Source organism: Equus asinus, chromosome 29 (genome assembly GCF_041296235.1).
Source record: "Equus asinus isolate D_3611 breed Donkey chromosome 29, EquAss-T2T_v2, whole genome shotgun sequence".
Taxonomy (NCBI): domain Eukaryota; kingdom Metazoa; phylum Chordata; class Mammalia; order Perissodactyla; family Equidae; genus Equus; species Equus asinus.
The window spans coordinates 23265242-23275736 of NC_091818.1; the positions used below are offsets into that span (position 1 = coordinate 23265242).

Consider the following 10495-nt stretch of genomic DNA (forward strand, 5'->3'; position numbering starts at 1 on the left):
CTTCAACAGGCAGAAGAAAATCAGTGAACTTGAAGATAAGTCATTTGAAATTATGGAGTATGAGAAGCAAAACAAAAAAAGAACAGGGGCCAGCCTGGTGGCACAGCACTTAAGTTCACATGCTCCACTTCAGTGGCCCAGGGTTCACCAGTTCAGATCCCAGGCATGGACCTACGCACCACTTATCAAGCCATGCTGTTGCAGGCGTCCTACATATAAAGTAGAGGAAGACGGGCAAGGATGCTAGCTCAGGGCCAATCTTCCTCAGCAAAAGGAGGAGGATTTGCAATGGATGTTAGCTCAGGGCTAATCTTCCTCAAAAAAAAAAAAGAACAAAGAAAAGTGAACAGAGCCTAAGCAGCTTATGGGATACCACAAAGAGGATGAATATAAGCATTATAAGAGTCCTAGAAGAAGAAAAAGAGTGAGAAAGGGGCAGAGAGCTTATCTGAAGAAATAATGGCTGAAAACATCACAAATTTCAGGAAAGATATGGATGTAGAAATCCGTATACACGGATCTGCAAACACAAAAGCCTCAATAAACTGTAAGGAAAAATCCAAAGAAACCCATACCAAGACACATTATAATCAAGCTGTCAAAAGACAAAGAAGGAATCTTGAAAGCAGCAAGTGAAAAGTGATTTCCATCTTTTCCATCATTTCCAAGGGATCTTCAATAAGATTTCTCAGCAGAAACTTTGTAAGCCAGAAGGCCATGGGATACTATATTTAATGTGCTGAAAGAAAACTTTGTCAATTGAGAATTTTATATATGGCAAAACTGTCCTTCAAAAATGAGGGAGAAATTAACATACTGACAAATAAACAAAAGCTGAGGGAGTTCTTTACAACTAGATCTGTCCTACAAAAACTGCTTAAGAGAGTCCTTCAGGTTGAAATGAAAGGATGCTAGACATTATATAATGATAAAAGGATCAATTCTCCAAGATGATATAACAATTATAAATATATAGGCACAAAACATCAGAGCTCCAAAATCTATGGAGCACACACTGACAGAATTGAAGGGAAAAACAGACAGCTCTACAACAACAGTAGGAGACTTTAATACCCCACCTTCAATAACAGAACAATAGAACAATGAGACAGAGATCAATGAAGAAATACAGCACTTGAATAACACTATAGATCAACTGGATCTAAAAGACATATACAGAAGAGACCACTCAACAACAGCAGAACACACATTTTTCTCAAGTGTACATGGAACATTCTCCAGGATAAACCACATATTAGGCCACAAAACAAGTCGGAATAAATTTAAAAAGACTGAAAACATACAAAGTATCTTTTCCAATCAAAATAGAATGAAACTAGAAATCAATAGCAGAAGGAAAATTGGAAAATCCACAAACGTGGAAATTGAACAACACACTCTTAAACAACCAATGAGTCACACAAGGAATCACAAGGAGAATTAGAAAATATTTTGAAACAAGTGAAAATGAAAGTACAACATAACAAAACCTATGGGATGCAGCAAAGCAGCACTAAGAGGCAACTTTACAGCTGTAAAAACTCACAATAAAAAAGAAGAAAAATCCCAAATCAATAACCTAACTTTATACACTAAAACTACAATTAGAATATGAGGAACAAATTGAACCCAAAAGTAGTAAAAGGAAGAAAATAATAAAGATTAGAGCAGAGATAAATAAGGTAGAGAACAGAAAAACAATAGAGAAAATCAACAAAACTAAGAGTTGGTTTTTCAAGAGATAGACAAACTGACAAACCTTTAGGTAGACTGACTTAACAAAAAGAGAGACGGAGAAGGCATAGATAACTAAGACCAGAAATGAAAGAAGGGACATTAATACTGATTTCATAGAAATAGGAAGGATTGAAGAACAGTACTGTGAACAACTGTATGTCAACATAACGGATAAACTAAATGAAACAGACAAATTCTTAGAAACACACAACCTACCAAGACTGAATCATGAAGAAATAAAAAACCTAAATAGACCTATAATTAGTAAGGAAATTGAATCAGGAATCAAAAACCTCTCAACAACAATAAAAAGCCAAGAACCAGATCATTTCAGTGGTGAATTCTACCAAACATTTAGAGAAGAATTAACACCAATCCTTCTCAAACTCTTCCAAAAATTTAAGAGGAGGGAACAGCTCCTAACTCATTCTATGAGGATAGCATTACCCTGACACCAAAGCAACAATGACATTACAAGAAAAGAAACTGCAAACAAATATTCCTCTAACCATTGACACAAAAATCCTCACACAAAAAAATACACCAGCACACTGAATTCAACAGCGTATTAAAAGGAACATATACAATGACCAAGTAAGATTTATTCCTGGAATGCAAGATGATTCCATATATGGTTCCATATATGAAAATCAATCAATGTAACACACTCCAATAACAAACTGAAGGGAAAAAAGACACATGACCATCTAAATTGATGCAGAAAAAAACTGATAAAATTCAACACCCTTTCAAGATTGGAAAAACAGTCAAACTAAGAATAGAGGGAGGGGCTGGCCCGGTGGCGCAGCAATTAAGTGCTCACATTCCGCTTCAGTGGCCTGGGGTTCACTGGCCTGAATCCCAGGTATGGACATGGCACCGCTTGGGAAGCCATGCTGTGGTAGGCATTCCACATATAAAGTAGAAGAAGATGGGCACGGATGTTAGCTCAAGGCCAGTCTTCATCAGCAAAAAGAGGATTGGGAGTAGATGTTAGCTCAGGGCTAATCTTCCTCAAAAAAAATAATAAAGGTCATATATGGAAAACCCACAGCTAACATCATACTCTTTGGTGGACAACCGAAAGTCTTTCCTCTAAGATCAGGAATCAGGCAAGAATGCCTACTTTTGCCACTTCTATTCAACATAGAACTGGAAATCTCAGTCAGAACAAGCAGTCAAGAAAAAAAAGGGATCCAAATTGGAAAGGAAGAATAGAATTAATTCTATTTACAGATAACTTGATCTTATATGTAGAAAACCCTAAAGAATCCACAAAAAAAGACTGTTAGAACTAATAAATGAATTAAGGAAAGTTACAGAACGCAAAACCAACACACAAAAAATCAGTTGCGTTTCTATACACTAACAATGAATCCAAAAAGGAAATTAAGATTAATAATTAGATTTTATCATTAGATTTATTAGATTATTAGATTAATTATTTTAGTATATTTGTTAATTTAATTATAAAGTTAAAATTAATAATCCTATTTACAATAGTACCCAAAAAACCCACTTAAGAATAAATTTAACCCAGGAGGTGAGAGACCCGTATAGTAAAACTACAAAACATTGCTGAAAGAAATTAAAGACACAAAGAAATGGAAAGACATCCTATGAAATGTTACTCAGCCTTACAAGGGAAGGAAATTCTGACACATACTACAACATGGATGAGCCTAGAAGACATTATGTTTAGCGAAAAAAGCCAGTCACAAAAAGGCAAATATTGTAGGATTTCATTTATATACACTACCTAGAATTGTCAAATTCAGAGACAGAAAGTAGAAGTGTGGTTGCTACGAGCTGGGGAGAAGGGAAATGAGAATTATTGTTTAACAGCTACAGTTTCAGTTTGGGAAGATAAAAAGTTCCGGAGATGGACAGTGGGTATCACTGCACCACAATGTGAATGTACTTAATGCCACCAAACTGCACATTTAAAAACGGTTAAAATGGTAAATTTTATGTAATGTACATTTAGCCACAATAAAAATATTACTCAGAGTGTCATACAGGGAAACAAAGTAACGAGAAAAACAGGAAAGCAAAATTGAAAGACATGGAAAGGAGAATGGAATGGTCTGCTTGTTTTCAGATCCACACACGAATCTTGGGGGCTGATATCCCCAAACTGTGTTTCCCACACTCCTTGTCCCATCTGCTTCCTCCTCTGCTGGATTCTGTCAGTGAGAGTCCCAGGCAGGAGACTGGATGGTAGGAGGAAAGGAGAGACCAGGATACTTCTCCCCTGCTTTCTCTGGGTTTTGTGGTGCCTCCATCAGTGGCTGTGTCTCCCCCATGGTCCTTGTTTCTGTAGGGCAGAACTTGCCAAGGTTCTAGGTAGCCTCAGCTTCTGGGCTCTGGTAAGACTATTCCTTACTTTAACCCTGCAGCCCAAGGAGTGATAACTGTTTTTCGCTATTGCTAACTTTTAGGTTGCCTCACTATCCTGTTCAGCTTTCAGATATTCTAAAACATTTGTAACTAATTCCCCATGTAAACAAAATACCCACAAAATAAAAAAAATAAACAAAAGTACCCACAAAAGTATCTTTCAAGATCAAAGGCAAAGTAAACATATTTTTCACTGAAAAAAATTGAGTTTAACAACAACGACCCCTGAGAAAGAGCACTTCTAAAGGATATCTTTCAAGAATGAAAATGATCCCATAAAGAAGGTCTAAATTGCCAAAACACCAAAGAAATCGTTACACACTTATGTAAATCTAAACTAACACTGTAAGAAATAATAATAGGCAATAATGAACAATAATAACCAAAAGTGGAGTAATAGGATTTAAAATGTTCTCAACTTCCTTATACAGTTAAAGAGGCAGTTAAAATAACAACTTTATACTTTAAGATAAATATACATGTCAAATACTTTAAACACCAAGAACCTCGAAATACCTTGTATAGCTTCCAAAATATTAGAGGAAAAAAACTGACAATAACCAACTCATTCAATCAAAAAACTCAGGAAAAAAGAATAAAGAAAGCATAGAAAAAGCAGGAGAAATAGCATAAAATAACCCTGTGAAACTAATTATACCAAGAATCACAATAATTATAAATGGACCAAACTCATGAGTGAAAAGACAGAAATTAGTAGCTATAGGCTGTTTGCAAGAGATTCACATAAGCTATAGACAGAAATAGATTGGAAATAAAATAGTGGTAGCATTGGTAAATACTCAACAAAAGAAAGTGATGTGGTTAGATTAACATCAGACAAAAATATACTTTAAGTCAAAAATATTTATTAGAGGTTAGGAAGCTCACATAATAATCACAGGCTTAATTCACCTAGAAAATCTAAAATCCCAAAACAAAACCCCAAAATATATAAAATAAGAACTGAAAGAAATATAAGGACAAATTTAAATACGAAGAAAAAATTTTTAATGCACAATTTTAGTGGGAGATTTTAACATACCTTCTCTATGATTTTTGGATCAAGTGAACAAAAAAGTTCTTCTGGATAAATAAAATTATAAAAACACAATTAACAAGGAAAATTTAATGGATATACTGGAATATACATGAAATCCTGTATCCAAAAATGAATATATATTCTTCCTGAGCACATATGACTGCAATGTAATTAAGTAAGAAATCAACAACAAAAGATAAATTTTTAAAAAATCTATACAATTAGACACTTAAAAAGGCACCACTAAACCACTCAAGAGTCAAAGAGGAACCATAACGACAATTTAAAAACAGACTTAGAACTGAATAATAATGGAAATACTACTCACCAAGATTTATGGGTGCAGCCACAGGAGTACACAGAGGAAAACACATAGCCTCGAATTTTATATTAGACAGGAAGAATGGCAAAAAATTATATAATTAAAGAATAAAACCAAAAAATGTAGGAAAAAAGAATAGAAAATAAAGACAGACACCATAGAGAAAGAATAAGACTGATTAAAGATTGATAAATATAATAGCTCTCCAAAGAGAATTTTTTAAAAAAGAGAATTTTTAAAAGGTAGACAAACCCCTGTCAAGACTGATAAAAAAAAAAAAACCAAGAGAGAAGGTACAGACGAGCAATATTAAAGATAAAAAGACAAATTACAGGAGGGGTTTAAAAATATCATAAAAGGATATAATTGCAAATCAATAAGCTTAAAACCTGAGTTTAAATGGACAATTTCCTAAAAATAATAGTATAGAAAGAAAAAATAGAAAAGTTATTTTTCTTGGAATGTTTGAATTAATGGGCCTTCACACTCTAACTCCTAACACTTAATTCTTAACTCATATAATCTCTAAGAAGAGTATGTAAGTTAATACCGGAAAATCACTCTCCAAGTATCTTATAATACTTTGGATGTAATGACCAAATTTATCTGTGGAAGGGCTTAGAACCCAATTTGGTGATAACTATTTCATAAATGAACATGAGCACAGTTTCCTTTCTAAAATAACACAAATATTTATGAGCTTAATTGTCAACTTTTCCAAAACACACGGAGAGAACACCACTTCTCAATGAAAGCACAATTTGCCCATGGTATAGAACACTAAGAAAATAGCAGATAGCTCTACTCAAAACCAAGCAATATTTGAATACCGTGATGCTCACTTTAAAAAACAATTCGTCATATATTTTCTGTAGCATATTATTCAAAGATCCTTCCCTTTATGCACCCACTTCTGCCAGGCTGCTTAAACTGCGTCACATAACACTAAAGTAGATTCACAAGAAGCTCCTGCCTACGGTGGAAGGGACATACTGGAATGTCAGCACGTCAGCTACAGAACTTGTGTCTCTCCACAGAGCTGCCAGAATGATCTCAACACAGAAATCACATCACATTATTTTCCTGCTAAAAATCCTTCAAAATCCACACTCTTACCATGTCCTCCCTCAATTCATCGTCTCTTCTCCCCACTCACGGTGACTGCCTCCTCAGCTGCTTTCTGGCAGCTCTTAGCAGACTGTAAGCTTTCTTCTGCTGCAGAACCTCCTGTTGTCTTTGCCTAAATGCTGCCCCCAACCCTCTGCACAGCTGGCTTGAACTTCTCACACACAGTCACATATCGTGAGGATCACACACAGTTACTACACCCACAAATGCACTACCCCGATTGTAATTTCTTGTACACTTTATCCCCCTGGTATGATTATGAAAGTAATAAAGCCTTCCTGGTAAAAGAAGCTTACGAAAAAGTAAGTTTGACATATAAAACAACTTTCTAGAATCATCAAACTGTATCACCAAACAAGTTCTGGGTATCTCATTTCTCACAGAACTTAAAAACACAGACTCACAGAAATCCCTGGTCTGGCTTAACTATAGACCACGATAAACTGGACAAATACCCCTTCCGGCTTTCCAGTAACACAGACTATACAGTATGGTTTAAAACAGATCTTGACCAGTTATATGTATGGTTTGTTCTGAATGAGCCATAATCAATGTTTTCTTCCTTTCAATTTGCTTAAAAATGTTCTGTGGAGAGGGAAAAAAGGTCTCCTTACGTATTTCTACGCATGTATTCCGGGTTCTACCACTCATTTTCTCATTTTGTAATTATGGGGATAATAGAATTTGCTTAAAACAAATGCCAGAACCAAAAGAAAGACTATCATTTCCGAGAAAATGTCTCCATCTTTAAAAAGTGGCATTAGCGAGAACCAAAACACTTTAAGCATCAGAACACTATTTTAAGTTTTATACAAACCTATAAGCTTCCACATCCACAGCAGGAAAATGGAATAATAATGCATGTCTGAACGAATTCTCGGAGTTGACATAAATATCAAAAGAGTTTTATGAGGAAATGCTTTGTAAATTTTAATACAGGATTACTCTGCTTTTTTAAGGATGAAAGTTGGGTTATAGTTTCAGCCACACAATTACCTGTTCAAATTAAAGGGGATATTTTTTGAGTCAGAAAACACAAATGGAAATGCCAACACCGCGAGGGAGGTAAAAACATGAGTGAAGCAGGCCTGGATGAAATAGAAGCAGGGAGTGGAGGTGCCGTGGCCAAGTGGAGAGTGCATGTGCCATCCACAGTGGGCAACCACATCCTGGCCTCAGCTGCTGCCAGCTGCAAGGCCGCCTTGCCTGGTCCTCTAGTTTTTCAGGAGAAGCCAGGACTCTGGGAATTGACGTAAAACTTATTAATTTTAAAACATTGGTAAGCAATTTTAAATTATTCAATTACTTTAAAGTCCTGAGCCGACCCAAATAAACATATCTGAAGGCCAAATTCAGCCTTTATGCTATCAGGGGATGACTTCTACATGAGGTTTTGTGTTCTTTGTCAAGAAACGGCGAATAAACGTAAACGTATTTGCATGGTTTAACCACCGTCAGACATCAGGAAAGATGTATAAGGGTGGCTAGCATTTTTCTGTTAATCATATGCCAGGTACCTACTGTGCTTATAGTTTTACACGCACTATGTCATCTAATACTCATAAGAAACCTTCCAGAAAGGCACTACCGTAACCCCTATTTTCAGAAAAGAGGACTGAGGATTAGAGAGTTTTAAGGTCATAATGCTGGTAAACGGTAGAGTCAAGAAACAAACCAGGTCAAAGTGCATGGTAGAAATTTGGTGTTCAATGATAGACGATTTCAGTTCAAAAGAGTAATGCTTCCCAGCTTAAGGTTCCTGATTCCCTATGTGTCCCCAAAGTGGTAAGGGGTCTTCTGTGAACTAGTTTGAAAGCTTAATGGAAATCTTCTATTTGCCCACGAATGGATAACTGAGTCTGCTTCTCATTCCCAAGGAAAGGGAGTTTGTTTGTTAGACACAATCTTTCAAATTACCCATCCATGGAATGAAAGGATCCTTGTTTGTAAAAAAGAAGTTGGAAATGAATGGTTTAGAGTACTGACATTGCATAAACTATTAAAATAAACATTTTACATCAAAACTTTATAACATAATTTACATAAAAGAACTATACATTGTAAAGTATATTGGCACTTTCAAATATTTATTTATCAAACTATTCGTAGCAACTAATGGACCTTCAAACATTTCAGGCATGACAAATAAAAATTATTTTTCAAAGAATGTTTGCACAAAAAAATCAGGCTGTAAAGATACAGTTGAAAAAGGAAGCACAGGATGATGCTATCCTATTATGGGATGTGACCAAAATCTCCGCTAATGGATACACTAAGCCAGTACTAAAGATCACCAAACTGAATCTTTTTTACTTTGCCCTCTTTTCATTCCCAACAATAATAAAGAAGGACTAAGACAAATGAGAGTAATTTTTCACGTGCTAGACATCACATCCATATATTCATAAACAAGTTATCTTTGAAAGCTTATACATCTCTCAATTTTCCCATTTTACAATTATCTTTTATAACATAATAAAAATCAATATGGCATGAATAACCTGCACTCTCATTTGTCAAAACTTGGCATTTAGGCTCAGCAAATCCAGAAAACTTGTCAACTTTATCACCTACCTTTAGCAACGCTTCAAAATAATGCATAATAATGCTCAGATATCAGAGTAAGGGTTCAGGCTGCAGCTGAGATCCTGGGCCTGGAACACACAACAAAAAAAGTCACGGTGTTACAGGGAGACGCGTCCGGGATCCGGGGAAAGTAATCCAAAGTTAACTTACAAGCATATAAGGAGTAGGCAAGACTTTACCTTATCCCTCAGTTTTAGCATTTTTACACAACTAACATGGAACACAAAGCGGCTCATTTTCTGTGCCGGCATAAAACAACTCTAAAGTTATCGGATAAGGTGAATTATAAAAATGTTTAAGGGGCTTGAAGACCACCCATACAATGACCAAGAAAACTGCAGAAACAACAACAAAACCCGCGAAGATGCTTTGGGTTCTCGAAATCTTTTTTTTTTTTTATTTTAGTGCCATTACAACGGCTATTTCAAGGCTTACATTCAATTACCACCCTAATAATAAAATTTTTAAATGTTTTAAAATTTCTCTTAGGAAAATTTTAGCCAGGTGCCAACAGAAACTACCAGAGAGCAGAACAGGGCTGTTGGTGAGCAAGCTGAAGTGACAGACTTTCTGGGAGGATCTGTCTGTTTCTCAAGAATGATCACAAGGATCTTGTCTGCTCCCTCTCTCTCCTTAAAAAGGAAACTGGACAGATGCGCTTGGAGTTGCGAGGACCCCAGCTCCACCGACCTGCTCCAAAAAAATCATCCCTGCGGAAGAGTTCCCGCGGGGTGACCCGGCGCAGCGCGGGCCACAGGTGCTCCCCGGCGCGCCGGGAGCGGGCGCGGGCCCCCGAGTCCCCCCCTGGCGTCCCCCTCCAGGGCCCCTCACGTCCCGGGATCCCGGGAAGTGGTGCCGCTCCCAGCACCGCGCAGGCTGCCTTCCGCGCCCCTTGCAGGCCCGCGCCGCCCGGACCCCTACCTGGGCCGGCAGTCGGGCGCCTCCTTCCTGCCCTCCCGGACGCTGGTGGCCGGCGCTCCGCGGCGGGCGGGGCGGCCCGAGGGGGAGGTGGCCGGGCGCGGGGGTGGGACGCGGCCGCCTGCCGGGGGCGGGCCGGAGGTGGGCGGGAGGAGCAGGCCGGGGCGACCTGGGCCGAGGGCGCCCCGAGGGGCCCGATCTGCCTAGCGACCCCTGTCCTGGCCCGGGCGGAAGAGTCTCCCCTCCGTGACGGCCGAGAGGGGAGGCCCGCCATGCGCGCCGCGGCTCCGCGAGGGCGCCGGGCCGGAGCGCCTCTCGATCCCTGGAACCTTCTGGAACAGGCCGTTTCCTGGAGCAAATTCACC

At 38.2% G+C, this 10495-nt stretch overlaps 1 protein-coding gene across 17 annotated transcripts in view; it reads right to left on the bottom strand.

The window, feature by feature from the left end:
• The window catches only part of MYO3A (myosin IIIA), a 217976-nt gene extending 207707 nt beyond the window's left edge, over positions 1-10269 (bottom strand). For all 17 annotated transcript variants that reach the window (XR_011499336.1, XR_011499334.1, XR_011499333.1 and 14 more), the window contains exons 1-2: positions 10134-10269; positions 9201-9280 (exon numbers count right to left, since the gene is read on the bottom strand). The gene's annotated coding sequence lies outside the window, so the exon portion shown is untranslated. The remainder of the gene's footprint in view (positions 1-9200; positions 9281-10133) is intronic.
• Positions 10270-10495: the final 226 nt, after the last annotated feature.